This window comes from Hyperolius riggenbachi, chromosome 8, assembly GCF_040937935.1.
Source record: "Hyperolius riggenbachi isolate aHypRig1 chromosome 8, aHypRig1.pri, whole genome shotgun sequence".
NCBI lineage: Eukaryota > Metazoa > Chordata > Amphibia > Anura > Hyperoliidae > Hyperolius > Hyperolius riggenbachi.
This window is the reverse complement of record NC_090653.1, coordinates 27055345-27080956: the sequence shown is the minus strand read 5'-3', so window position 1 is coordinate 27080956 and position 25612 is coordinate 27055345. Positions and strand designations below refer to the sequence as shown.

Here is a 25612-nt window from a genome sequence, read left to right as displayed (position 1 = left end):
TCCTTGGTCTTATGCCTGGTACACACCATGCAATTTCCCATTCGTGAAAGCACAGAGCTCTCTGATGAAGGTCTGGCAGGAAGGAGCAGTGGGAAGAGGAAGAGGGTAATAATGGGAAAGAGTGACATGAGTGACGGCAAAGCAATTCATCACGGCATGGATCGTTCGGGTGCCGCCGCGTGCTGTTCTCTGTGGAGTTGACTTATTTTACCGTCAGAAGGCTTGGGAGCGTTCATGTCTCCCTGGTGGTCTAGTGGCTAGGATTCGGCGCTCTCACCGCCGCGGCCCAGGTTCGATTCCTGGTCAGGGAAGGCCTCCTTCTTTTTTCTTGATCTCTCACGCAGCAGCGGCACTTCCTTGAGTCGCTTGTCTTAACCGCTGGATTGACTCCTTATGCAGGCTCCATTGCCTGCAACAGTAAGATGGTAAGAGCAGTAAAGCCTGGTACACACCATGCAATTTCCCATCAGATAGATGGGTCGAATAGATCATTTCTGGCAGGTCCGATCTGATTCCCGATCGTTTTTCTGATCGATTTGCATACAAGTGACCGGAATATCGATCAGAAAAACGATCGGAAATCCGATCGGATCTGTCAGAAATTATCTATTGACTCATCTATCTGATGGGAAATTGCATGGTGTGTAACAGGCATAAGACCAAAGAGGAAGGTGGACCATTTGGAAGACATGCAAGACTGCAAAGCTTTCAAGGGAGATTCCAACTTTCTGGAAAAAACATGCAGCACACATTATCAGCCAGGTTTCACCCCGTCATTTTTCTCCTCAGCGTTCATGTGTATGAAAAAGAAAATGTAAAAACCCCTTTAACTCAGATCCAGATCATGGAATCATCCCTAGGAGGCAGTGTGCGACTGCCAAGAGGCATGCAGGGAGACCTCCATCAGCAGAAGCTGCACACAGTCTCCCTTTCCAAACAGCTATGCGACAGAAGAAAGCGGTTTGGTTCTTTTTGTTTTTTCCGAGTCAGCCTATAGTGAACAGACTGAAGACTTAACAAAGATGGCCAGCCAAGTGCAGGACTCCTGCATAAGGAGTCAATCCAGCGGTAAAGACAAGCATCTCAAGGAAGTGTCGCTGCTGCGTGAGAGATTAAGAAAGAGGCCTTCCCTGACCGGGAATCGAACCCGGGCCGCGGCGGTGAGAGCGCCAAATCCTAGCCACTAGACCACCAGGGAGAGATGAAAGAACATCCACATGAACGCTGAGGAGAAAAGTGACAGGATGAAAGCTGGCTGCTAATTTGTGCTGCGTGTTTTTTTCCAGAAAGTTGGAATCTCCCTTGAGAGCTTTGCATGTCTTCCAAATAGTCCAACTTCCTCCTTGGTCTTATGCCTGGTACACACCATGCAATTTCCCATTCGTGAAAGCACAGAGCTCTCTGATGAAGGTCTGGCAGGAAGGAGCAGTGGGAAGAGGGTAATAATGGGAAAGAGTGACATGAGTGACGGCAAAGCAATTCATCACGGCATAGATCGTTCGGGTGCCGCCGCGTGCTGTTCTCTGTGGAGTTGACTTATTTTACCGTCAGAAGGCTTGGGAGCCTTCATCTCTCCCTGGTGGTCTAGTGGCTAGGATTCGGCGCTCTCACCGCCGCGGCCCGGGTTCGATTCCCGGTCAGGGAAGGCCTCCTTCTTTTTTCTTGATCTCTCACGCAGCAGCGGCACTTCCTTGAGTCGCTTGTCTTAACCGCTGGATTGACTCCTTATGCAGGCTCCATTGCCTGCAACAGTAAGATGGTAAGAGCAGTAAAGCCTGGTACACACCATGCAATTTCCCATCAGATAGATGGGTCGAATAGATCATTTCTGGCAGGTCCGATCTGATTCCCGATCGGTTTTCTGATCGATTTGCATACAAGTGACCGGAATATCGATCAGAAAAACGATCGGAAATCCGATCGGATCTGTCAGAAATTATCTATTGACTCATCTATCTGATGGGAAATTGCATGGTGTGTAACAGGCATAAGACCAAAGAGGAAGGTGGACCATTTGGAAGACATGCAAGACTGCAAAGCTTTCAAGGGAGATTCCAACTTTCTGGAAAAAACATGCAGCACACATTATCAGCCAGGTTTCACCCCGTCATTTTTCTCCTCAGCGTTCATGTGTATGAAAAAGAAAATGTAAAAACCCCTTTAACTCAGATCCAGATCATGGAATCATCCCTAGGAGGCAGTGTGCGACTGCCAAGAGGCATGCAGGGAGACCTCCATCAGCAGAAGCTGCACACAGTCTCCCTTTCCAAACAGCTATGCGACAGAAGAAAGCGGTTTGGTTCTTTTTGTTTTTTCCGAGTCAGCCTATAGTGAACAGACTGAAGACTTAACAAAGATGGCCAGCCAAGTGCAGGACTCCTGCATAAGGAGTCAATCCAGCGGTAAAGACAAGCATCTCAAGGAAGCGTCGCTGCTGCGTGAGAGATTAAGAAAGAGGCCTTCCCTGACCGGGAATTGAACCAGGGCCGCGGCCGTGAGAGCGCCGAATCCTAGCCACTAGACCACCACGGAGAGATGAAAGAGCATCCACATGAACGCTGAGGAGAAAAGTGACAGGATGAAAGCTGGCTGCTAATTTGTGCTGCGTGTTTTTTTCCAGAAAGTTGGAATCTCCCTTGAGAGCTTTGCATGTCTTCCAAATAGTCCAACTTCCTCCTTGGTCTTATGCCTGGTACACACCATGCAATTTCCCATTCGTGAAAGCACAGAGCTCTCTGATGAAGGTCTGGCAGGAAGGAGCAGTGGGAAGAGGAAGAGGGTAATAATGGGAAAGAGTGACATGAGTGACGGCAAAGCAATTCATCACGGCATAGATCGTTCGGGTGCCGCCGCGTGCTGTTCTCTGTGGAGTTGACTTATTTTACCGTCAGAAGGCTTGGGAGCCTTCATCTCTCCCTGGTGGTCTAGTGGCTAGGATTCGGCGCTCTCACCGCCGCGGCCCGGGTTCGATTCCCGGTCAGGGAAGGCCTCCTTCTTTTTTCTTGATCTCTCACGCAGCAGCGGCACTTCCTTGAGTCGCTTGTCTTAACCGCTGGATTGACTCCTTATGCAGGCTCCATTGCCTGCAACAGTAAGATGGTAAGAGCAGTAAAGCCTGGTACACACCATGCAATTTCCCATCAGATAGATGGGTCGAATAGATCATTTCTGGCAGGTCCGATCTGATTCCCGATCGTTTTTCTGATCGATTTGCATACAAGTGACCGGAATATCGATCAGAAAAACGATCGGAAATCCGATCGGATCTGTCAGAAATTATCTATTGACTCATCTATCTGATGGGAAATTGCATGGTGTGTAACAGGCATAAGACCAAAGAGGAAGGTGGACCATTTGGAAGACATGCAAGACTGCAAAGCTTTCAAGGGAGATTCCAACTTTCTGGAAAAAACATGCAGCACACATTATCAGCCAGGTTTCACCCCGTCATTTTTCTCCTCAGCGTTCATGTGTATGAAAAAGAAAATGTAAAAACCCCTTTAACTCAGATCCAGATCATGGAATCATCCCTAGGAGGCAGTGTGCGACTGCCAAGAGGCATGCAGGGAGACCTCCATCAGCAGAAGCTGCACACAGTCTCCCTTTCCAAACAGCTATGCGACAGAAGAAAGCGGTTTGGTTCTTTTTGTTTTTTCCGAGTCAGCCTATAGTGAACAGACTGAAGACTTAACAAAGATGGCCAGCCAAGTGCAGGACTCCTGCATAAGGAGTCAATCCAGCGGTAAAGACAAGCATCTCAAGGAAGTGTCGCTGCTGCGTGAGAGATTAAGAAAGAGGCCTTCCCTGACCGGGAATCGAACCCGGGCCGCGGCGGTGAGAGCGCCGAATCCTAGCCACTAGACCACCAGGGAGAGATGAAAGAACATCCACATGAACGCTGAGGAGAAAAGTGACAGGATGAAAGCTGGCTGCTAATTTGTGCTGCGTGTTTTTTTCCAGAAAGTTGGAATCTCCCTTGAGAGCTTTGCATGTCTTCCAAATAGTCCAACTTCCTCCTTGGTCTTATGCCTGGTACACACCATGCAATTTCCCATTCGTGAAAGCACAGAGCTCTCTGATGAAGGTCTGGCAGGAAGGAGCAGTGGGAAGAGGAAGAGGGTAATAATGGGAAAGAGTGACATGAGTGACGGCAAAGCAATTCATCACGGCATAGATTGTTCGGGTGCCGCCGCGTGCTGTTCTCTGTGGAGTTGACTTATTTTACCGTCAGAAGGCTTGGGAGCCTTCATCTCTCCCTGGTGGTCTAGTGGCTAGGATTCGGCGCTCTCGCCGCCGCGGCCCGGGTTCGATTCCCGGTCAGGGAAGGCCTCCTTCTTTTTTCTTGATCTCTCACGCAGCAGCGGCACTTCCTTGAGTCGCTTGTCTTAACCGCTGGATTGACTCCTTATGCAGGCTCCATTGCCTGCAACAGTAAGATGGTAAGAGCAGTAAAGCCTGGTACACACCATGCAATTTCCCATCAGATAGATGGGTCGAATAGATCATTTCTGGCAGGTCCGATCTGATTCCCGATCGTTTTTCTGATCGATTTGCATACAAGTGACCGGAATATCGATCAGAAAAACGATCGGAAATCCGATTGGATCTGTCAGAAATTATCTATTGACTCATCTATCTGATGGGAAATTGCATGGTGTGTAACAGGCATAAGACCAAAGAGGAAGGTGGACCATTTGGAGGACATGCAAGACTGCAAAGCTTTCAAGGGAGATTCCAACTTTCTGGAAAGAACATGCAGCACACATTATCAGCCAGGTTTCACCCCGTCATTTTTCTCCTCAGCGTTCATGTGTATGAAAAAGAAAATGTAAAAACCCCTTTAACTCAGATCCAGATCATGGAATCATCCCTAGGAGGCAGTGTGCGACTGCCAAGAGGCATGCAGGGAGACCTCCATCAGCAGAAGCTGCACACAGTCTCCCTTTCCAAACAGCTATGCGACAGAAAAAAGCGGTTTGGTTCTTTTTGTTTTTTCCGAGTCAGCCTATAGTGAACAGACTGAAGACTTAACAAAGATGGCCAGCCAAGTGCAGGACTCCTGCATAAGGAGTCAATCCAGCGGTATAGACAAGCATCTCAAGGAAGTGTCGCTGCTGCGTGAGAGATTAAGAAAGAGGCCTTCCCTGACCGGGAATCGAACCCGGGCCGCGGCGGTGAGAGCGCCGAATCCTAGCCACTAGACCACCAGGGAGAGATGAAAGAACATCCACATGAACGCTGAGGAGAAAAGTGACAGGATGAAAGCTGGCTGCTAATTTGTGCTGCGTGTTTTTTTCCAGAAAGTTGGAATCTCCCTTGAGAGCTTTGCATGTCTTCCAAATAGTCCAACTTCCTCCTTGGTCTTATGCCTGGTACACACCATGCAATTTCCCATTCGTGAAAGCACAGAGCTCTCTGATGAAGGTCTGGCAGGAAGGAGCAGTGGGAAGAGGAAGAGGGTAATAATGGGAAAGAGTGACATGAGTGACGGCAAAGCAATTCATCACGGCATGGATCGTTCGGGTGCCGCCGCGTGCTGTTCTCTGTGGAGTTGACTTATTTTACCGTCAGAAGGCTTGGGAGCGTTCATGTCTCCCTGGTGGTCTAGTGGCTAGGATTCGGCGCTCTCACCGCCGCGGCCCAGGTTCGATTCCTGGTCAGGGAAGGCCTCCTTCTTTTTTCTTGATCTCTCACGCAGCAGGGGCACTTCCTTGAGTCGCTTGTCTTAACCGCTGGATTGACTCCTTATGCAGGCTCCATTGCCTGCAACAGTAAGATGGTAAGAGCAGTAAAGCCTGGTACACACCATGCAATTTCCCATCAGATAGATGGGTCGAATAGATCATTTCTGGCAGGTCCGATCTGATTCCCGATCGTTTTTCTGATCGATTTGCATACAAGTGACCGGAATATCGATCAGAAAAACGATCGGAAATCCGATCGGATCTGTCAGAAATTATCTATTGACTCATCTATCTGATGGGAAATTGCATGGTGTGTAACAGGCATAAGACCAAAGAGGAAGGTGGACCATTTGGAAGACATGCAAGACTGCAAAGCTTTCAAGGGAGATTCCAACTTTCTGGAAAAAACATGCAGCACACATTATCAGCCAGGTTTCACCCCGTCATTTTTCTCCTCAGCGTTCATGTGTATGAAAAAGAAAATGTAAAAACCCCTTTAACTCAGATCCAGATCATGGAATCATCCCTAGGAGGCAGTGTGCGACTGCCAAGAGGCATGCAGGGAGACCTCCATCAGCAGAAGCTGCACACAGTCTCCCTTTCCAAACAGCTATGCGACAGAAGAAAGCGGTTTGGTTCTTTTTGTTTTTTCCGAGTCAGCCTATAGTGAACAGACTGAAGACTTAACAAAGATGGCCAGCCAAGTGCAGGACTCCTGCATAAGGAGTCAATCCAGCGGTAAAGACAAGCATCTCAAGGAAGTGTCGCTGCTGCGTGAGAGATTAAGAAAGAGGCCTTCCCTGACCGGGAATCGAACCCGGGCCGCGGCGGTGAGAGCGCCAAATCCTAGCCACTAGACCACCAGGGAGAGATGAAAGAACATCCACATGAACGCTGAGGAGAAAAGTGACAGGATGAAAGCTGGCTGCTAATTTGTGCTGCGTGTTTTTTTCCAGAAAGTTGGAATCTCCCTTGAGAGCTTTGCATGTCTTCCAAATAGTCCAACTTCCTCCTTGGTCTTATGCCTGGTACACACCATGCAATTTCCCATTCGTGAAAGCACAGAGCTCTCTGATGAAGGTCTGGCAGGAAGGAGCAGTGGGAAGAGGGTAATAATGGGAAAGAGTGACATGAGTGACGGCAAAGCAATTCATCACGGCATAGATCGTTCGGGTGCCGCCGCGTGCTGTTCTCTGTGGAGTTGACTTATTTTACCGTCAGAAGGCTTGGGAGCCTTCATCTCTCCCTGGTGGTCTAGTGGCTAGGATTCGGCGCTCTCACCGCCGCGGCCCGGGTTCGATTCCCGGTCAGGGAAGGCCTCCTTCTTTTTTCTTGATCTCTCACGCAGCAGCGGCACTTCCTTGAGTCGCTTGTCTTAACCGCTGGATTGACTCCTTATGCAGGCTCCATTGCCTGCAACAGTAAGATGGTAAGAGCAGTAAAGCCTGGTACACACCATGCAATTTCCCATCAGATAGATGGGTCGAATAGATCATTTCTGGCAGGTCCGATCTGATTCCCGATCGGTTTTCTGATCGATTTGCATACAAGTGACCGGAATATCGATCAGAAAAACGATCGGAAATCCGATCGGATCTGTCAGAAATTATCTATTGACTCATCTATCTGATGGGAAATTGCATGGTGTGTAACAGGCATAAGACCAAAGAGGAAGGTGGACCATTTGGAAGACATGCAAGACTGCAAAGCTTTCAAGGGAGATTCCAACTTTCTGGAAAAAACATGCAGCACACATTATCAGCCAGGTTTCACCCCGTCATTTTTCTCCTCAGCGTTCATGTGTATGAAAAAGAAAATGTAAAAACCCCTTTAACTCAGATCCAGATCATGGAATCATCCCTAGGAGGCAGTGTGCGACTGCCAAGAGGCATGCAGGGAGACCTCCATCAGCAGAAGCTGCACACAGTCTCCCTTTCCAAACAGCTATGCGACAGAAGAAAGCGGTTTGGTTCTTTTTGTTTTTTCCGAGTCAGCCTATAGTGAACAGACTGAAGACTTAACAAAGATGGCCAGCCAAGTGCAGGACTCCTGCATAAGGAGTCAATCCAGCGGTAAAGACAAGCATCTCAAGGAAGCGTCGCTGCTGCGTGAGAGATTAAGAAAGAGGCCTTCCCTGACCGGGAATTGAACCAGGGCCGCGGCCGTGAGAGCGCCGAATCCTAGCCACTAGACCACCACGGAGAGATGAAAGAGCATCCACATGAACGCTGAGGAGAAAAGTGACAGGATGAAAGCTGGCTGCTAATTTGTGCTGCGTGTTTTTTTCCAGAAAGTTGGAATCTCCCTTGAGAGCTTTGCATGTCTTCCAAATAGTCCAACTTCCTCCTTGGTCTTATGCCTGGTACACACCATGCAATTTCCCATTCGTGAAAGCACAGAGCTCTCTGATGAAGGTCTGGCAGGAAGGAGCAGTGGGAAGAGGAAGAGGGTAATAATGGGAAAGAGTGACATGAGTGACGGCAAAGCAATTCATCACGGCATAGATCGTTCGGGTGCCGCCGCGTGCTGTTCTCTGTGGAGTTGACTTATTTTACCGTCAGAAGGCTTGGGAGCCTTCATCTCTCCCTGGTGGTCTAGTGGCTAGGATTCGGCGCTCTCACCGCCGCGGCCCGGGTTCGATTCCCGGTCAGGGAAGGCCTCCTTCTTTTTTCTTGATCTCTCACGCAGCAGCGGCACTTCCTTGAGTCGCTTGTCTTAACCGCTGGATTGACTCCTTATGCAGGCTCCATTGCCTGCAACAGTAAGATGGTAAGAGCAGTAAAGCCTGGTACACACCATGCAATTTCCCATCAGATAGATGGGTCGAATAGATCATTTCTGGCAGGTCCGATCTGATTCCCGATCGTTTTTCTGATCGATTTGCATACAAGTGACCGGAATATCGATCAGAAAAACGATCGGAAATCCGATCGGATCTGTCAGAAATTATCTATTGACTCATCTATCTGATGGGAAATTGCATGGTGTGTAACAGGCATAAGACCAAAGAGGAAGGTGGACCATTTGGAAGACATGCAAGACTGCAAAGCTTTCAAGGGAGATTCCAACTTTCTGGAAAAAACATGCAGCACACATTATCAGCCAGGTTTCACCCCGTCATTTTTCTCCTCAGCGTTCATGTGTATGAAAAAGAAAATGTAAAAACCCCTTTAACTCAGATCCAGATCATGGAATCATCCCTAGGAGGCAGTGTGCGACTGCCAAGAGGCATGCAGGGAGACCTCCATCAGCAGAAGCTGCACACAGTCTCCCTTTCCAAACAGCTATGCGACAGAAGAAAGCGGTTTGGTTCTTTTTGTTTTTTCCGAGTCAGCCTATAGTGAACAGACTGAAGACTTAACAAAGATGGCCAGCCAAGTGCAGGACTCCTGCATAAGGAGTCAATCCAGCGGTAAAGACAAGCATCTCAAGGAAGTGTCGCTGCTGCGTGAGAGATTAAGAAAGAGGCCTTCCCTGACCGGGAATCGAACCCGGGCCGCGGCGGTGAGAGCGCCGAATCCTAGCCACTAGACCACCAGGGAGAGATGAAAGAACATCCACATGAACGCTGAGGAGAAAAGTGACAGGATGAAAGCTGGCTGCTAATTTGTGCTGCGTGTTTTTTTCCAGAAAGTTGGAATCTCCCTTGAGAGCTTTGCATGTCTTCCAAATAGTCCAACTTCCTCCTTGGTCTTATGCCTGGTACACACCATGCAATTTCCCATTCGTGAAAGCACAGAGCTCTCTGATGAAGGTCTGGCAGGAAGGAGCAGTGGGAAGAGGAAGAGGGTAATAATGGGAAAGAGTGACATGAGTGACGGCAAAGCAATTCATCACGGCATAGATTGTTCGGGTGCCGCCGCGTGCTGTTCTCTGTGGAGTTGACTTATTTTACCGTCAGAAGGCTTGGGAGCCTTCATCTCTCCCTGGTGGTCTAGTGGCTAGGATTCGGCGCTCTCACCGCCGCGGCCCGGGTTCGATTCCCGGTCAGGGAAGGCCTCCTTCTTTTTTCTTGATCTCTCACGCAGCAGCGGCACTTCCTTGAGTCGCTTGTCTTAACCGCTGGATTGACTCCTTATGCAGGCTCCATTGCCTGCAACAGTAAGATGGTAAGAGCAGTAAAGCCTGGTACACACCATGCAATTTCCCATCAGATAGATGGGTCGAATAGATCATTTCTGGCAGGTCCGATCTGATTCCCGATCGTTTTTCTGATCGATTTGCATACAAGTGACCGGAATATCGATCAGAAAAACGATCGGAAATCCGATTGGATCTGTCAGAAATTATCTATTGACTCATCTATCTGATGGGAAATTGCATGGTGTGTAACAGGCATAAGACCAAAGAGGAAGGTGGACCATTTGGAGGACATGCAAGACTGCAAAGCTTTCAAGGGAGATTCCAACTTTCTGGAAAGAACATGCAGCACACATTATCAGCCAGGTTTCACCCCGTCATTTTTCTCCTCAGCGTTCATGTGTATGAAAAAGAAAATGTAAAAACCCCTTTAACTCAGATCCAGATCATGGAATCATCCCTAGGAGGCAGTGTGCGACTGCCAAGAGGCATGCAGGGAGACCTCCATCAGCAGAAGCTGCACACAGTCTCCCTTTCCAAACAGCTATGCGACAGAAAAAAGCGGTTTGGTTCTTTTTGTTTTTTCCGAGTCAGCCTATAGTGAACAGACTGAAGACTTAACAAAGATGGCCAGCCAAGTGCAGGACTCCTGCATAAGGAGTCAATCCAGCGGTATAGACAAGCATCTCAAGGAAGTGTCGCTGCTGCGTGAGAGATTAAGAAAGAGGCCTTCCCTGACCGGGAATCAAACCCGGGCCGCGGCGGTGAGAGCGCCGAATCCTAGCCACTAGACCACCAGGGAGAGATGAAAGAACATCCACATGAACGCTGAGGAGAAAAGTGACAGGATGAAAGCTGGCTGCTAATTTGTGCTGCGTGTTTTTTTCCAGAAAGTTGGAATCTCCCTTGAGAGCTTTGCATGTCTTCCAAATAGTCCAACTTCCTCCTTGGTCTTATGCCTGGTACACACCATGCAATTTCCCATTCGTGAAAGCACAGAGCTCTCTGATGAAGGTCTGGCAGGAAGGAGCAGTGGGAAGAGGAAGAGGGTAATAATGGGAAAGAGTGACATGAGTGACGGCAAAGCAATTCATCACGGCATGGATCGTTCGGGTGCCGCCGCGTGCTGTTCTCTGTGGAGTTGACTTATTTTACCGTCAGAAGGCTTGGGAGCGTTCATGTCTCCCTGGTGGTCTAGTGGCTAGGATTCGGCGCTCTCACCGCCGCGGCCCAGGTTCGATTCCTGGTCAGGGAAGGCCTCCTTCTTTTTTCTTGATCTCTCACGCAGCAGCGGCACTTCCTTGAGTCGCTTGTCTTAACCGCTGGATTGACTCCTTATGCAGGCTCCATTGCCTGCAACAGTAAGATGGTAAGAGCAGTAAAGCCTGGTACACACCATGCAATTTCCCATCAGATAGATGGGTCGAATAGATCATTTCTGGCAGGTCCGATCTGATTCCCGATCGTTTTTCTGATCGATTTGCATACAAGTGACCGGAATATCGATCAGAAAAACGATCGGAAATCCGATCGGATCTGTCAGAAATTATCTATTGACTCATCTATCTGATGGGAAATTGCATGGTGTGTAACAGGCATAAGACCAAAGAGGAAGGTGGACCATTTGGAAGACATGCAAGACTGCAAAGCTTTCAAGGGAGATTCCAACTTTCTGGAAAAAACATGCAGCACACATTATCAGCCAGGTTTCACCCCGTCATTTTTCTCCTCAGCGTTCATGTGTATGAAAAAGAAAATGTAAAAACCCCTTTAACTCAGATCCAGATCATGGAATCATCCCTAGGAGGCAGTGTGCGACTGCCAAGAGGCATGCAGGGAGACCTCCATCAGCAGAAGCTGCACACAGTCTCCCTTTCCAAACAGCTATGCGACAGAAGAAAGCGGTTTGGTTCTTTTTGTTTTTTCCGCGTCAGCCTATAGTGAACAGACTGAAGACTTAACAAAGATGGCCAGCCAAGTGCAGGACTCCTGCATAAGGAGTCAATCCAGCGGTAAAGACAAGCATCTCAAGGAAGTGTCGCTGCTGCGTGAGAGATTAAGAAAGAGGCCTTCCCTGACCGGGAATCGAACCCGGGCCGCGGCGGTGAGAGCGCCAAATCCTAGCCACTAGACCACCAGGGAGAGATGAAAGAACATCCACATGAACGCTGAGGAGAAAAGTGACAGGATGAAAGCTGGCTGCTAATTTGTGCTGCGTGTTTTTTTCCAGAAAGTTGGAATCTCCCTTGAGAGCTTTGCATGTCTTCCAAATAGTCCAACTTCCTCCTTGGTCTTATGCCTGGTACACACCATGCAATTTCCCATTCGTGAAAGCACAGAGCTCTCTGATGAAGGTCTGGCAGGAAGGAGCAGTGGGAAGAGGGTAATAATGGGAAAGAGTGACATGAGTGACGGCAAAGCAATTCATCACGGCATAGATCGTTCGGGTGCCGCCGCGTGCTGTTCTCTGTGGAGTTGACTTATTTTACCGTCAGAAGGCTTGGGAGCCTTCATCTCTCCCTGGTGGTCTAGTGGCTAGGATTCGGCGCTCTCACCGCCGCGGCCCGGGTTCGATTCCCGGTCAGGGAAGGCCTCCTTCTTTTTTCTTGATCTCTCACGCAGCAGCGGCACTTCCTTGAGTCGCTTGTCTTAACCGCTGGATTGACTCCTTATGCAGGCTCCATTGCCTGCAACAGTAAGATGGTAAGAGCAGTAAAGCCTGGTACACACCATGCAATTTCCCATCAGATAGATGGGTCGAATAGATCATTTCTGGCAGGTCCGATCTGATTCCCGATCGGTTTTCTGATCGATTTGCATACAAGTGACCGGAATATCGATCAGAAAAACGATCGGAAATCCGATCGGATCTGTCAGAAATTATCTATTGACTCATCTATCTGATGGGAAATTGCATGGTGTGTAACAGGCATAAGACCAAAGAGGAAGGTGGACCATTTGGAAGACATGCAAGACTGCAAAGCTTTCAAGGGAGATTCCAACTTTCTGGAAAAAACATGCAGCACACATTATCAGCCAGGTTTCACCCCGTCATTTTTCTCCTCAGCGTTCATGTGTATGAAAAAGAAAATGTAAAAACCCCTTTAACTCAGATCCAGATCATGGAATCATCCCTAGGAGGCAGTGTGCGACTGCCAAGAGGCATGCAGGGAGACCTCCATCAGCAGAAGCTGCACACAGTCTCCCTTTCCAAACAGCTATGCGACAGAAGAAAGCGGTTTGGTTCTTTTTGTTTTTTCCGAGTCAGCCTATAGTGAACAGACTGAAGACTTAACAAAGATGGCCAGCCAAGTGCAGGACTCCTGCATAAGGAGTCAATCCAGCGGTAAAGACAAGCATCTCAAGGAAGCGTCGTTGCTGCGTGAGAGATTAAGAAAGAGGCCTTCCCTGACCGGGAATTGAACCAGGGCCGCGGCCGTGAGAGCGCCGAATCCTAGCCACTAGACCACCACGGAGAGATGAAAGAGCATCCACATGAACGCTGAGGAGAAAAGTGACAGGATGAAAGCTGGCTGCTAATTTGTGCTGCGTGTTTTTTTCCAGAAAGTTGGAATCTCCCTTGAGAGCTTTGCATGTCTTCCAAATAGTCCAACTTCCTCCTTGGTCTTATGCCTGGTACACACCATGCAATTTCCCATTCGTGAAAGCACAGAGCTCTCTGATGAAGGTCTGGCAGGAAGGAGCAGTGGGAAGAGGAAGAGGGTAATAATGGGAAAGAGTGACATGAGTGACGGCAAAGCAATTCATCACGGCATAGATCGTTCGGGTGCCGCCGCGTGCTGTTCTCTGTGGAGTTGACTTATTTTACCGTCAGAAGGCTTGGGAGCCTTCATCTCTCCCTGGTGGTCTAGTGGCTAGGATTCGGCGCTCTCACCGCCGCGGCCCGGGTTCGATTCCCGGTCAGGGAAGGCCTCCTTCTTTTTTCTTGATCTCTCACGCAGCAGCGGCACTTCCTTGAGTCGCTTGTCTTAACCGCTGGATTGACTCCTTATGCAGGCTCCATTGCCTGCAACAGTAAGATGGTAAGAGCAGTAAAGCCTGGTACACACCATGCAATTTCCCATCAGATAGATGGGTCGAATAGATCATTTCTGGCAGGTCCGATCTGATTCCCGATCGTTTTTCTGATCGATTTGCATACAAGTGACCGGAATATCGATCAGAAAAACGATCGGAAATCCGATCGGATCTGTCAGAAATTATCTATTGACTCATCTATCTGATGGGAAATTGCATGGTGTGTAACAGGCATAAGACCAAAGAGGAAGGTGGACCATTTGGAAGACATGCAAGACTGCAAAGCTTTCAAGGGAGATTCCAACTTTCTGGAAAAAACATGCAGCACACATTATCAGCCAGGTTTCACCCCGTCATTTTTCTCCTCAGCGTTCATGTGTATGAAAAAGAAAATGTAAAAACCCCTTTAACTCAGATCCAGATCATGGAATCATCCCTAGGAGGCAGTGTGCGACGCGTACGTACAAAAAGGGCGCCTGGACAAAAAGGGCGCGGGGTGTAAACTCTAAATAATAATTAATCATTAATAGGGTTTATAAATATAGTGTGCTATATTTCGTTTACAAATAATGTTTAACAAAATTATAAATCATTAAATAATGTTTATGAAATCGGAAATTGTGAAAACGTTAATCTTCCCTGTTTCAAAAGTTAAACTTATAATTACGTTTATAAAAAAACCAATAATATATGTTTAATTGTTATAATTGTATATTATTGTGAATAACCGTCATTTATGGTTTGTTCTTATAATAAAATCTGAAAATATTGTTTATAAAGATGATATAAATATAACTACGTTCGTAATAAGTGTTGTAATACATTAGTAATTATTACTAAAATTTTACTAAAACTATACCTAAGCCTACTCTTACATAGAACCCTACCTGTACCTATCCCTAACCCCTAGACTCCCCTGTTGGTGCCTAAACCTAAGACCCCCCTATTGGTGCCTAAACCTAAGACCCCCCTGTTGGTGCCTAAACCTAAGACCCCCCTGTTGGTGCCTAAACCTAAGACCCCCCCCTGTTGGTGCCTAAGTAACCCTCCCTGTACCTACCCCTAACCCCTAGACCCCCCTCTTGGTGCCTAAACCTAAGACCCCCCTGTTGGTGCCTAAACCTAAGACCCCCCTGTTAATGCCTAAACCTAAGACCCCCCTGTTGGTGCCTAAACCTAAGACCCCCCTGTTGGTGCCTAAGTAACCCTCCCTGTACCTACCCCTAACCCCTAGACCCCCCTCTTGGTGCCTAAACCTAAGACCCCCCTGTTGGTGCCTAAACCTAAGACCCCCCCCTGTTGGTGCCTAAGTAACCCTCCCTGTACCTACCCCTAACCCCTAGACCCCCCTCTTGGTGCCTAAACCTAAGACCCCCCTGTTGGTGCCTAAACCTAAGACCCCCCTGTTAATGCCTAAACCTAAGACCCCCCTGTTGGTGCCTAAACCTAAGACCCCCCTGTTGGTGCCTAAACCTAAGACCCCCCCTGTTGTTGCCTAAGTACCCCTCCCTGTACCTACCCCTAACCCCTAGACCCCCCTATTGGTGCCTAAACCTAAGACCCCCCTGTTGGTGCCTAAACCTAAGACCCCCCTTTATTATGTGGATAATAATGTTTTACTAATTGTGGATTCAAAAAATATTTTGCAATTTATGTTACGTACTGATCGCTTTATTTTGTGAATAATAATGTTTTACAAACATATTTTGCAATTTATGTTACGTACTGATCGCTTTATTTTGTGAATAATAATGTTTTACAAACAGTAAGGGATAAAACTTTAAATAATGTTTTAATTATTTAAATAAGATAAATATGTTTAGTATTTTCATAAACGTTATTCGGCACGGGTGCATTTTATAAACGTAAATCACCACAAGCACAGTTATAAATCATTAAACATCGCCGGGCGCCGTTTGTAAACTTTATTTAGCTCCTGGCGCCGTTTATAAACTTTATTTCCTGGACAGAAATGGCGGCATACTCCTGGGTTCAACTCCTCCCCCTGAACCCTGATGGACAGATCTTTTTTGAATAAATTAAAAGAACCCGCCCCCCCCTGCCATTCTCTTTTTTTCTGTCCTCGATGGACAAGGTCTTTTGTTTTTGGGTGTCCGTTTTTGTTTTCTATGGCCGCCCTATTACCTTTTTTTTTTTTCTTTTTTCTTCAAGCAGGTTCAGCCTCTCCTGCTCTGCGGGCATTGCGCTGCCTAAATGGCGGTTATAGATGCGTCCCCACCTAGTTCTCATGCGGAGTGTATGGAGCCTTTCCGCCCTATGCTTCCTCTCTCCTTCCTCCAATTGCCCGAGATCTCGCGAGACTTCGCGTGCCCCATCAGGATTGGCCGGCGGCTCCGTGGGCGTCATCTCCGGCCAGAGCGGCATATCTGAACGAATGCGCCAGACGCCAGAGCGTTCACAGCTGATCCGGCGTTGCTGTAGCTCTGGTGTCGGCACGAGGCAGGAATCTTCCTGGGCAGTTGGCGTCCTCCTGAGGTCTGAGCGACGAAGATTCGCTTCCCCATTTGGATCACATCTCGGAATTCTTCTGGAGAGGTATGAGAAGGACTGCCTTTCTATGAACGGCATGAAATATTTTGAGCCATTGCAAGCCTAGGGGATTCATTATTAGCATTGTTTTCTGGCAGGTGTTGTTCTAAAGGGCATCCATGGATGAGGATTCGGTGCCTATGGAGGAAAGGGGAGAGGAGAGGTAACTGATGTCTAAATGACATCATTTTGTGCCTTTCCACACGTTGGGTGTTTAAAACTTGCATCTTTGCAGCACTAGGTGAAGGGCTTATTTATAAAAGAGTGCTACCTCTCTAACAAGACGCGGATGTTTTTAGTGGAACATATATATTTTTTACTTATGTCTCCACAGTCCGCCAGAGGGAGAAGGGGAGAGTGGAGTGTCTAAAAGTCACAGATCCTCATCCCAAGCGAGATCCCGCTCGAGGTCAAGACATACAAAGTCGACTGACCATCGTTCCTCGCAAGATGCAGGACCATCTAAGAAAGACTCTTCTAAGGAGCATAAAAAGTCTTCCAAGAAAAGGAAGAATCATTCACCTCACAGAGACTCTCCAAGGCGACATTTCTCAAGCAGGAGAGACAGATCACCTGAGAGACATTATTATTACAGGGATTCTCGCAGGAGTAGATCTCCTAGGAGAAGACGTGATTCCAGAGATAGATATTATTCTCCTGACAGGAGATATAGATCAGAAAGGTCAGAGAGATACTATTCACCTGAGCATTCAAGGCAACAATTGAATACGGAGCTCAGGCATCAGCAACCGGCTAAATCATTATGCTGGTCTTGCGCCCAGCCAGCATTACCTGATAAGTTGGTATGTGAAGCTTGTTTTGCAGAGCTGGGGAGAGACAAGGAAACTGATAATCAACAGGTCATGTCGTTTATTCAGCAGGCGGTTCAAGAAACCTTTAATAAGATGGCTACCAGTCAACCTATATCTCAGGCCCAACCAGGGACATCAGAAGAAGCTCAGCAGGAGAACGCAACACCTCTAGGTTTTGATTTTGCCATGGTACCGGCATTTGTAACAGCAATTAAGGAGGCGATTGAGTGGGAAGATGATAAAGAATCAAGTAAAAGTCCGGACAAATACTATCCGCATCTTAACAAACAGCCGACTACTTTCCCATTCATGAGTGTCATCAAGGACATCTTTCGCGGGGAATGGAATAAAATAGATCAGAAGCCCTCTCTTGCAAACAGATTCTCCAAGCTGTACCCACTAAGCCCTGAGGACGCTAAAATGATGGATGCAGCCCCAGTGGTAGATGCCTCCATAATGCGCCTGGCCAAACATGTCACTCTACCTATGGATGATGGCGTCCTATTCAGTGATCCTCTAGATAGAAAAATGGACTCAGATATTAAAAAAGCTTTCTTAGCGGCTGGAGCAGCTTGCAAACCGGCAGTAGCCTTAACATCACTGGCAAAAGCAATAAGAGTATGGGTTGAAAACATAGAAGTTGCTATTAATTCCGGAGCAGACAAGTCGGAAATAATAAGGGCATTAGACGAGCTTAAACTTTCAAGTGACTTTATTGGGGAAGCAGCAATAGACACAATCAGGTCTTCCGCAAGATCGATGCTTCATAGCGTAACAGCTAAGAGGGCATTATGGCTGAAACCCTGGGCGGCTGATCAATCATCAAGGAATAACTGGTGCCGCATACCGTATGACGGGGTGCACTTATTCGGAAGCCAGATGGATGGTGCCATCGCTAAGGTGACTGGGGGTAAATCGGGTCTCCTTCCACAAGATAAGAAAACAAGACCCACCAATCCTCAGCCACCAAAAAGATCGTTTCCCAATAGGTTCCAACAAGCCAGAGGTAATCGACCGGGGAGGCAGTTTAACCGCAGTTGGAGAGGCACTCAGTCATCCTTTCTTAAGAATATCAAGCAAAGGTCAGCCCCAGTGCCGCAGCAGAAGCCAAAGCCCTTTTGAAGTTACGCCCACCCAGGCAATACCGGTGGGGGCGAGACTTCAAGCTTTCTGGACTGTCTGGGTGGAGAAGATACAAGATCCTTGGGTGATAAAAACATTAAGGAAAGGGCATGCGTGGAAGTTCAAGAGACCACCACCTTTATCGAGATTCAGAGAAACCTTTCTTCCTCACAACTCCCAAAAATGTCAAGCTCTGAAAGAGTATGTGGACACTTTACTAAAGGCAGAGGCGATTATTCCAGTACCAGAGAAGACAAAAGGATCGGGAATCTATTCTCCGCTATTCTTGGTTCCCAAAACATCTGGAGGATGGCGCCCAGTATTAGACTTGAAATTCCTAAACAGTTTTATCAAGGTCCGCCATTTCAAAATGGAGTCTCTACAGACAATAATAAAAATGATAAGAATCAACGATTGGATGACGACGGTGGACCTCACGGACGCATATCTGCATGTTCCAATAAAGCAAAAATTTCAAAAGTTTCTGAGGTTTGCAATAGACGAAAAACACTTTCAATTCCAGAGCCTTCCGTTTGGGATCTCAACGGCTCCTCGAACATTCACGAAGATCCTGCTTCCAGTGATTGCACTTTTAAGGGTGGAAGGACTGCGAGTCTACCACTACTTGGACGACGTGTTACTAGTGAGCCAAGATCGGTCCACCCTACTGAAGCATCAGCACAAACTGATAGAAACGTTGGAGTCATTGGGGTGGTTAATCAACTACCAGAAGAGCAAGTTAACACCATCCCAGGACATGGTCTTTCTGGGGGCACGATTCTTAACTCCACAAAACAAAGTATGTTTACCAGAGGAAAAGATTACTGCAATACAGGGGAAAGTAAAGGCAGCTTTGTCACAGAGGAAATTGTCATCCAGGCAAATCCAAAGCCTGCTGGGAACGTTTTCATCAACTATACCCCTTGTAAAATGGGCGCATTGGCATCTAAGAAAACTTCAAGCTTTCTTTCTCCAGCATTGGAACAAGTCAAGTCTGTTTCAGAGGTTCATCCTCCCAATAGAAGTGAAAAACTCCCTGCGGTGGTGGTTGATCAGGCCCCATCTTCAGAATTGCCATCACATTCAACCAGAAAGTCCAATAATAGTAACAACAGATGCCAGTTTGACAGGCTGGGGAGCTCACTGTGCGGGAGCCTGCATCCAAGAGAAGTGGAGACTTCCACAGAAGGGGGTGCCGTCCAACATCCTGGAGCTGAGAGCAGCTTACCTGGCACTCAGAGCTTTCAAACACATAGTCTTTCAGAAAACAGTGATGCTACAAATAGACAATACAACAGCAGTATCGTATATCCGAAGACAGGGAGGTACCAGGAGTTGGACATTGCTCAACGAGACGAGTCAGATGATGGCTTGGGCCCAGGAGAACTTGCAGAATCTCTCGGCAGTATACTTACCGGGAGTCCAAAATACTCTGGCAGACCGGCTGAGCAGAGAGTTTGTGGATCCCCACGAATGGGCGCTAAACAGCAAAGTCTTCCGGGAGATTGTACAGAAATGGGGGACGCCCCAAATAGACTTGTGTGCCTCAACCTGGAATACGAAGGTACCGAGGTTCTTCGCGAGATATCCGGAGGAATTGGCGGAAGGGACGGACTGTCTAGCGCAGCAATGGAATTTCGAGATGGGATATGCCTTCCCCCCGTTTCCATTAATAACCAACTTTCTACGCAAATTATTGAGAGAACATTGCATGATCATTCTTATTGTGCCGTATTGGCCGAGGAGACCTTGGTTTACTCTAGTGAAGGAGATGAGCATAGAGGATCCTCTAATACTACCCAAGATACCAGACCTTCTACATCAAGGGAACTTGTTATACCCGGAAGTCAATCAGTTAAATTTAATGGCTTGGAAATTGAGAGGAGGAAGTTGATAGCCTTGGGGTGTTCAGAGGAAGTTGTTGCCACTTTATTGAAAGCAAGGAAAATATCAACCAATACAACGTATCATCGTGTCTGGGAGAAGTTTATTCTGTTTACGGCAGAAAATAATCTTGACGCAATCTCACCAAGGGTGCAGGACATTCTAAGTTTTCTCCAAACGGGTGTCGAAAAAGGTCTGAGCGTCTCGGCCATTAAAGTTCAAGTATCGGCACTTTCTGCCCTCACGAATGAAAAATGGGCATTCAACCCATTAGTTGTGCAGTTCATTCAGGCACTTCACAAAATGAGACCACCTAGGAAACCTTTTTTCCCGCAATGGGATCTATGTGTTGTGCTGGACGTATTATCAAGTACACCCTTCCATCCGGTGGAATCAGCTTCACTACAGAACATAGCCCTGAAGGCCCTGTTTCTCACAGCAATTTCGTCTGGAAAAAGGGTCTCTGATCTACAAGCGTTAGGCTGCTCTCAAAACCTGTTACAATTTTTTCCAGATAGAGTTGTGATCAGACCTGTGCTATCCTACATTCCTAAAGTAACATCTACGTTTCATATAAACCAAGAACTCAACTTACCTACCTTGTCATTAGGAGACGAATGTCATCCTTTGGATGTGGGAAAAAGTATTAAAACATACATGGATAACACTGCTTCTTTTAGAGCGTCAGACCATCTCTTTATAAACATCCAAGGCGCTAAAAAAGGTCAGCCGCTAACGACCAGAACAATCTCAAGTTGGTTGGTGAGACTTATTCAGTTAAGTTACAGGTTAAAGGGACTGGAGGTCCCGAAGGAGGTCAAGGCCCACTCCACCAGGGGTATGGCAGCCTCATGGGCGTCATTTGCGAAAGTCTCTGTAGAGGCAATATGTAAGGCAGCTAGCTGGTCCTCACCTCATACATTCCTTACCCATTACCATGTTAATCCAGCATGTTTAACTTCATTGGAATTCGGAAAAGCTGTACTGTCTGCATGTGCTAAATAAATTGTGTGTTTTTGCATTCCCACCCTCGATTCCTGATTTGTTATATCCCAGGAGTATGCCGCCATTTCTGTCCAGGAAAGCAGAAAATTGTATACTTACCTTCCGTAATTTTCTTTTCCTGGATCAGAAAATGGCGGCATACGAATCCCTCCCTCTTGTCCATTCGAGGACTGATTTTCACGAGAATGGCAGGGGGGGGCGGGTTCTTTTAATTTATTCAAAAAAGATCTGTCCATCAGGGTTCAGGGGGAGGAGTTGAACCCAGGAGTATGCCGCCATTTTCTGATCCAGGAAAAGAAAATTACGGAAGGTAAGTATACAATTTTCTGCTTTAGCTCCGGCGCCCTTTTTTCCTACTCGGCGCCCATTAAACTCTATTTATTATGGGAGTGAATGGCGGCGCCCTTTTTGTCCACTAGCGGCATGCGCCCTTTTTTCCCAGCTCCGTGTGCGACTGCCAAGAGGCATGCAGGGAGACCTCCATCAGCAGAAGCTGCACACAGTCTCCCTTTCCAAACAGCTATGCGACAGAAGAAAGCGGTTTGGTTCTTTTTGTTTTTTCCGAGTCAGCCTATAGTGAACAGACTGAAGACTTAACAAAGATGGCCAGCCAAGTGCAGGACTCCTGCATAAGGAGTCAATCCAGCGGTAAAGACAAGCATCTCAAGGAAGTGTCGCTGCTGCGTGAGAGATTAAGAAAGAGGCCTTCCCTGACCGGGAATCGAACCCGGGCCGCGGCGGTGAGAGCACCAAATCCTAGCCACTAGACCACCAGGGAGAGATGAAAGAACATCCACATGAACGCTGAGGAGAAAAGTGACAGGATGAAAGCTGGCTGCTAATTTGTGCTGCGTGTTTTTTTCCAGAAAGTTGGAATCTCCCTTGAGAGCTTTGCATGTCTTCCAAATAGTCCAACTTCCTCCTTGGTCTTATGCCTGGTACACACCATGCAATTTCCCATTCGTGAAAGCACAGAGCTCTCTGATGAAGGTCTGGCAGGAAGGAGCAGTGGGAAGAGGAAGAGGGTAATAATGGGAAAGAGTGACATGAGTGACGGCAAAGCAATTCATCACGGCATAGATCGTTCGGGTGCCGCCGCGTGCTGTTCTCTGTGGAGTTGACTTATTTTACCGTCAGAAGGCTTGGGAGCCTTCATCTCTCCCTGGTGGTCTAGTGGCTAGGATTCGGCGCTCTCACCGCCGCGGCCCAGGTTCGATTCCTGGTCAGGGAAGGCCTCCTTCTTTTTTCTTGATCTCTCACGCAGCAGCGGCACTTCCTTGAGTCGCTTGTCTTAACCGCTGGATTGACTCCTTATGCAGGCTCCATTGCCTGCAACAGTAAGATGGTAAGAGCAGTAAAGCCTGGTACACACCATGCAATTTCCCATCAGATAGATGGGTCGAATAGATCATTTCTGGCAGGTCCGATCTGATTCCCGATCGTTTTTCTGATCGATTTGCATACAAGTGACCGGAATATCGATCAGAAAAACGATCGGAAATCCGATCGGATCTGTCAGAAATTATCTATTGACTCATCTATCTGATGGGAAATTGCATGGTGTGTAACAGGCATAAGACCAAAGAGGAAGGTGGACCATTTGGAAGACATGCAAGACTGCAAAGCTTTCAAGGGAGATTCCAACTTTCTGGAAAAAACATGCAGCACACATTATCAGCCAGGTTTCACCCCGTCATTTTTCTCCTCAGCGTTCATGTGTATGAAAAAGAAAATGTAAAAACCCCTTTAACTCAGATCCAGATCATGGAATCATCCCTAGGAGGCAGTGTGCGACTGCCAAGAGGCATGCAGGGAGACCTCCATCAGCAGAAGCTGCACACAGTCTCCCTTTCCAAACAGCTATGCGACAGAAGAAAGCGGTTTGGTTCTTTTTGTTTTTTCCGAGTCAGCCTATAGTGAACAGACTGAAGACTTAACAAAGATGGCCAGCGAAGTGCAGGACTCCTGCATAAGGAGTCAATCCAGCGGTAAAGACAAGCATCTCAAGGAAGTGTCGCTGCTGCGTGAGAGATTAAGAAAGAGGCCTTCCCTGACCGGGAATCTAACCCGGGCCGCGGCGGTGAGAGCGCCAAATCCTAGCCACTAGACCACCAGGGAGAGATGAAAGAACATCCACATGAACGCTGAGGAGAAAAGTGACAGGATGAAAGCTGGCTGCTAATTTGTGCTGCGTGTTTTTTTCCAGAAAGTTGGAATCTCCCTTGAGAGCTTTGCATGTCTTCCAAATAGTCCAACTTCCTCCTTGGTCTTATGCCTGGTACACACCATGCAATTTCCCATTCGTGAAAGCACAGAGCTCTCTGATGAAGGTCTGGCAGGAAGGAGCAGTGGGAAGAGGAAGAGGGTAATAATGGGAAAGAGTGACATGAGTGACGGCAAAGCAATTCATCACGGCATAGATCGTTCGGGTGCCGCCGCGTGCTGTTCTCTGTGGAGTTGACTTATTTTACCGTCAGAAGGCTTGGGAGCCTTCATCTCTCCCTGGTGGTCTAGTGGCTAGGATTCGGTGCTCTCACCGCCGCGGCCCGGGTTCGATTCCCGGTCAGGGAAGGCCTCCTTCTTTTTTCTTGATCTCTCACGCAGCAGCGGCACTTCCTTGAGTCGCTTGTCTTAACCGCTGGATTGACTCCTTATGCAGGCTCCATTGCCTGCAACAGTAAGATGGTAAGAGCAGTAAAGCCTGGTACACACCATGCAATTTCCCATCAGATAGATGGGTCGAATAGATCATTTCTGGCAGGTCCGATCTGATTCCCGATCGGTTTTCTGATCGATTTGCATACAAGTGACCGGAATATCGATCAGAAAAACGATCGGAAATCCGATCGGATCTGTCAGAAATTATCTATTGACTCATCTATCTGATGGGAAATTGCATGGTGCGTAACAGGCATAAGACCAAAGAGGAAGGTGGACCATTTGGAAGACATGCAAGACTGCAAAGCTTTCAAGGGAGATTCCAACTTTCTGGAAAAAACATGCAGCACACATTATCAGCCAGGTTTCACCCCGTCATTTTTCTCCTCAGCGTTCATGTGTATGAAAAAGAAAATGTAAAAACCCCTTTAACTCAGATCCAGATCATGGAATCATCCCTAGGAGGCAGTGTGCGACTGCCAAGAGGCATGCAGGGAGACCTCCATCAGCAGAAGCTGCACACAGTCTCCCTTTCCAAACAGCTATGCGACAGAAGAAAGCGGTTTGGTTCTTTTTGTTTTTTCCGAGTCAGCCTATAGTGAACAGACTGAAGACTTAACAAAGATGGCCAGCCAAGTGCAGGACTCCTGCATAAGGAGTCAATCCAGCGGTAAAGACAAGCATCTCAAGGAAGCGTCGCTGCTGCGTGAGAGATTAAGAAAGAGGCCTTCCCTGACCGGGAATTGAACCAGGGCCGCGGCGGTGAGAGCGCCGAATCCTAGCCACTAGACCACCAGGGAGAGATGAAAGAGCATCCACATGAACGCTGAGGAGAAAAGTGACAGGATGAAAGCTGGCTGCTAATTTGTGCTGCGTGTTTTTTTCCAGAAAGTTGGAATCTCCCTTGAGAGCTTTGCATGTCTTCCAAATAGTCCAACTTCCTCCTTGGTCTTATGCCTGGTACACACCATGCAATTTCCCATTCGTGAAAGCACAGAGCTCTCTGATGAAGGTCTGGCAGGAAGGAGCAGTGGGAAGAGGAAGAGGGTAATAATGGGAAAGAGTGACATGAGTGACGGTAAAGCAATTCATCACGGCATAGATCGTTCGGGTGCCGCCGCGTGCTGTTCTCTGTGGAGTTGACTTATTTTACCGTCAGAAGGCTTGGGAGCCTTCATCTCTCCCTGGTGGTCTAGTGGCTAGGATTCGGCGCTCTCACCGCCGCGGCCCGGGTTCGATTCCCGGTCAGGGAAGGCCTCCTTCTTTTTTCTTGATCTCTCACGCAGCAGCGGCACTTCCTTGAGTCGCTTGTCTTAACCGCTGGATTGACTCCTTATGCAGGCTCCATTGCCTGCAACAGTAAGATGGTAAGAGCAGTAAAGCCTGGTACACACCATGCAATTTCCCATCAGATAGATGGGTCGAATAGATCATTTCTGGCAGGTCCGATCTGATTCCCGATCGTTTTTCTGATCGATTTGCATACAAGTGACCGGAATATCGATCAGAAAAACGATCGGAAATCCGATCGGATCTGTCAGAAATTATCTATTGACTCATCTATCTGATGGGAAATTGCATGGTGTGTAACAGGCATAAGACCAAAGAGGAAGGTGGACCATTTGGAAGACATGCAAGACTGCAAAGCTTTCAAGGGAGATTCCAACTTTCTGGAAAAAACATGCAGCACACATTATCAGCCAGGTTTCACCCCGTCATTTTTCTCCTCAGCGTTCATGTGTATGAAAAAGAAAATGTAAAAACCCCTTTAACTCAGAT

At 47.6% G+C, this 25612-nt stretch overlaps 24 non-coding genes across 24 annotated transcripts; 14 read left to right on the top strand and 10 right to left on the bottom strand.

Annotated features, from left to right (window-relative positions):
* Window positions 1-239: 239 nt before the first annotated feature.
* TRNAE-CUC (transfer RNA glutamic acid (anticodon CUC)) lies at window positions 240-311 on the top strand. Its single transcript has one exon. It is a non-coding gene; the product is annotated as a tRNA-Glu (tRNA).
* Window positions 312-1126: 815 nt separating this feature from the next.
* On the bottom strand, window positions 1127-1198 carry TRNAE-CUC (transfer RNA glutamic acid (anticodon CUC)). The gene has a single exon. It is a non-coding gene; the product is annotated as a tRNA-Glu (tRNA).
* Window positions 1199-1573: 375 nt separating this feature from the next.
* On the top strand, window positions 1574-1645 carry TRNAE-CUC (transfer RNA glutamic acid (anticodon CUC)). Its single transcript has one exon. It is a non-coding gene; the product is annotated as a tRNA-Glu (tRNA).
* A 1268-nt stretch (window positions 1646-2913) lies between these two features.
* TRNAE-CUC (transfer RNA glutamic acid (anticodon CUC)) lies at window positions 2914-2985 on the top strand. Its single transcript has one exon. It is a non-coding gene; the product is annotated as a tRNA-Glu (tRNA).
* Window positions 2986-3800: 815 nt separating this feature from the next.
* TRNAE-CUC (transfer RNA glutamic acid (anticodon CUC)) lies at window positions 3801-3872 on the bottom strand. Its single transcript has one exon. It is a non-coding gene; the product is annotated as a tRNA-Glu (tRNA).
* Window positions 3873-4253: 381 nt separating this feature from the next.
* On the top strand, window positions 4254-4325 carry TRNAE-CUC (transfer RNA glutamic acid (anticodon CUC)). Its single transcript has one exon. It is a non-coding gene; the product is annotated as a tRNA-Glu (tRNA).
* An 815-nt stretch (window positions 4326-5140) lies between these two features.
* Window positions 5141-5212, bottom strand: TRNAE-CUC (transfer RNA glutamic acid (anticodon CUC)). The gene has a single exon. It is a non-coding gene; the product is annotated as a tRNA-Glu (tRNA).
* Window positions 5213-5593: 381 nt separating this feature from the next.
* On the top strand, window positions 5594-5665 carry TRNAE-CUC (transfer RNA glutamic acid (anticodon CUC)). The gene has a single exon. It is a non-coding gene; the product is annotated as a tRNA-Glu (tRNA).
* Window positions 5666-6480: 815 nt separating this feature from the next.
* On the bottom strand, window positions 6481-6552 carry TRNAE-CUC (transfer RNA glutamic acid (anticodon CUC)). Its single transcript has one exon. It is a non-coding gene; the product is annotated as a tRNA-Glu (tRNA).
* Window positions 6553-6927: 375 nt separating this feature from the next.
* TRNAE-CUC (transfer RNA glutamic acid (anticodon CUC)) lies at window positions 6928-6999 on the top strand. Its single transcript has one exon. It is a non-coding gene; the product is annotated as a tRNA-Glu (tRNA).
* A 1268-nt stretch (window positions 7000-8267) lies between these two features.
* TRNAE-CUC (transfer RNA glutamic acid (anticodon CUC)) lies at window positions 8268-8339 on the top strand. Its single transcript has one exon. It is a non-coding gene; the product is annotated as a tRNA-Glu (tRNA).
* Window positions 8340-9154: 815 nt separating this feature from the next.
* On the bottom strand, window positions 9155-9226 carry TRNAE-CUC (transfer RNA glutamic acid (anticodon CUC)). The gene has a single exon. It is a non-coding gene; the product is annotated as a tRNA-Glu (tRNA).
* Window positions 9227-9607: 381 nt separating this feature from the next.
* On the top strand, window positions 9608-9679 carry TRNAE-CUC (transfer RNA glutamic acid (anticodon CUC)). The gene has a single exon. It is a non-coding gene; the product is annotated as a tRNA-Glu (tRNA).
* An 815-nt stretch (window positions 9680-10494) lies between these two features.
* On the bottom strand, window positions 10495-10566 carry TRNAE-CUC (transfer RNA glutamic acid (anticodon CUC)). Its single transcript has one exon. It is a non-coding gene; the product is annotated as a tRNA-Glu (tRNA).
* Window positions 10567-10947: 381 nt separating this feature from the next.
* On the top strand, window positions 10948-11019 carry TRNAE-CUC (transfer RNA glutamic acid (anticodon CUC)). Its single transcript has one exon. It is a non-coding gene; the product is annotated as a tRNA-Glu (tRNA).
* Window positions 11020-11834: 815 nt separating this feature from the next.
* On the bottom strand, window positions 11835-11906 carry TRNAE-CUC (transfer RNA glutamic acid (anticodon CUC)). Its single transcript has one exon. It is a non-coding gene; the product is annotated as a tRNA-Glu (tRNA).
* Window positions 11907-12281: 375 nt separating this feature from the next.
* On the top strand, window positions 12282-12353 carry TRNAE-CUC (transfer RNA glutamic acid (anticodon CUC)). The gene has a single exon. It is a non-coding gene; the product is annotated as a tRNA-Glu (tRNA).
* A 1268-nt stretch (window positions 12354-13621) lies between these two features.
* TRNAE-CUC (transfer RNA glutamic acid (anticodon CUC)) lies at window positions 13622-13693 on the top strand. Its single transcript has one exon. It is a non-coding gene; the product is annotated as a tRNA-Glu (tRNA).
* An 8188-nt stretch (window positions 13694-21881) lies between these two features.
* TRNAE-CUC (transfer RNA glutamic acid (anticodon CUC)) lies at window positions 21882-21953 on the bottom strand. The gene has a single exon. It is a non-coding gene; the product is annotated as a tRNA-Glu (tRNA).
* A 381-nt stretch (window positions 21954-22334) lies between these two features.
* Window positions 22335-22406, top strand: TRNAE-CUC (transfer RNA glutamic acid (anticodon CUC)). The gene has a single exon. It is a non-coding gene; the product is annotated as a tRNA-Glu (tRNA).
* An 815-nt stretch (window positions 22407-23221) lies between these two features.
* Window positions 23222-23293, bottom strand: TRNAE-CUC (transfer RNA glutamic acid (anticodon CUC)). The gene has a single exon. It is a non-coding gene; the product is annotated as a tRNA-Glu (tRNA).
* A 381-nt stretch (window positions 23294-23674) lies between these two features.
* Window positions 23675-23746, top strand: TRNAE-CUC (transfer RNA glutamic acid (anticodon CUC)). Its single transcript has one exon. It is a non-coding gene; the product is annotated as a tRNA-Glu (tRNA).
* Window positions 23747-24561: 815 nt separating this feature from the next.
* On the bottom strand, window positions 24562-24633 carry TRNAE-CUC (transfer RNA glutamic acid (anticodon CUC)). The gene has a single exon. It is a non-coding gene; the product is annotated as a tRNA-Glu (tRNA).
* Window positions 24634-25014: 381 nt separating this feature from the next.
* On the top strand, window positions 25015-25086 carry TRNAE-CUC (transfer RNA glutamic acid (anticodon CUC)). The gene has a single exon. It is a non-coding gene; the product is annotated as a tRNA-Glu (tRNA).
* Window positions 25087-25612: the final 526 nt, after the last annotated feature.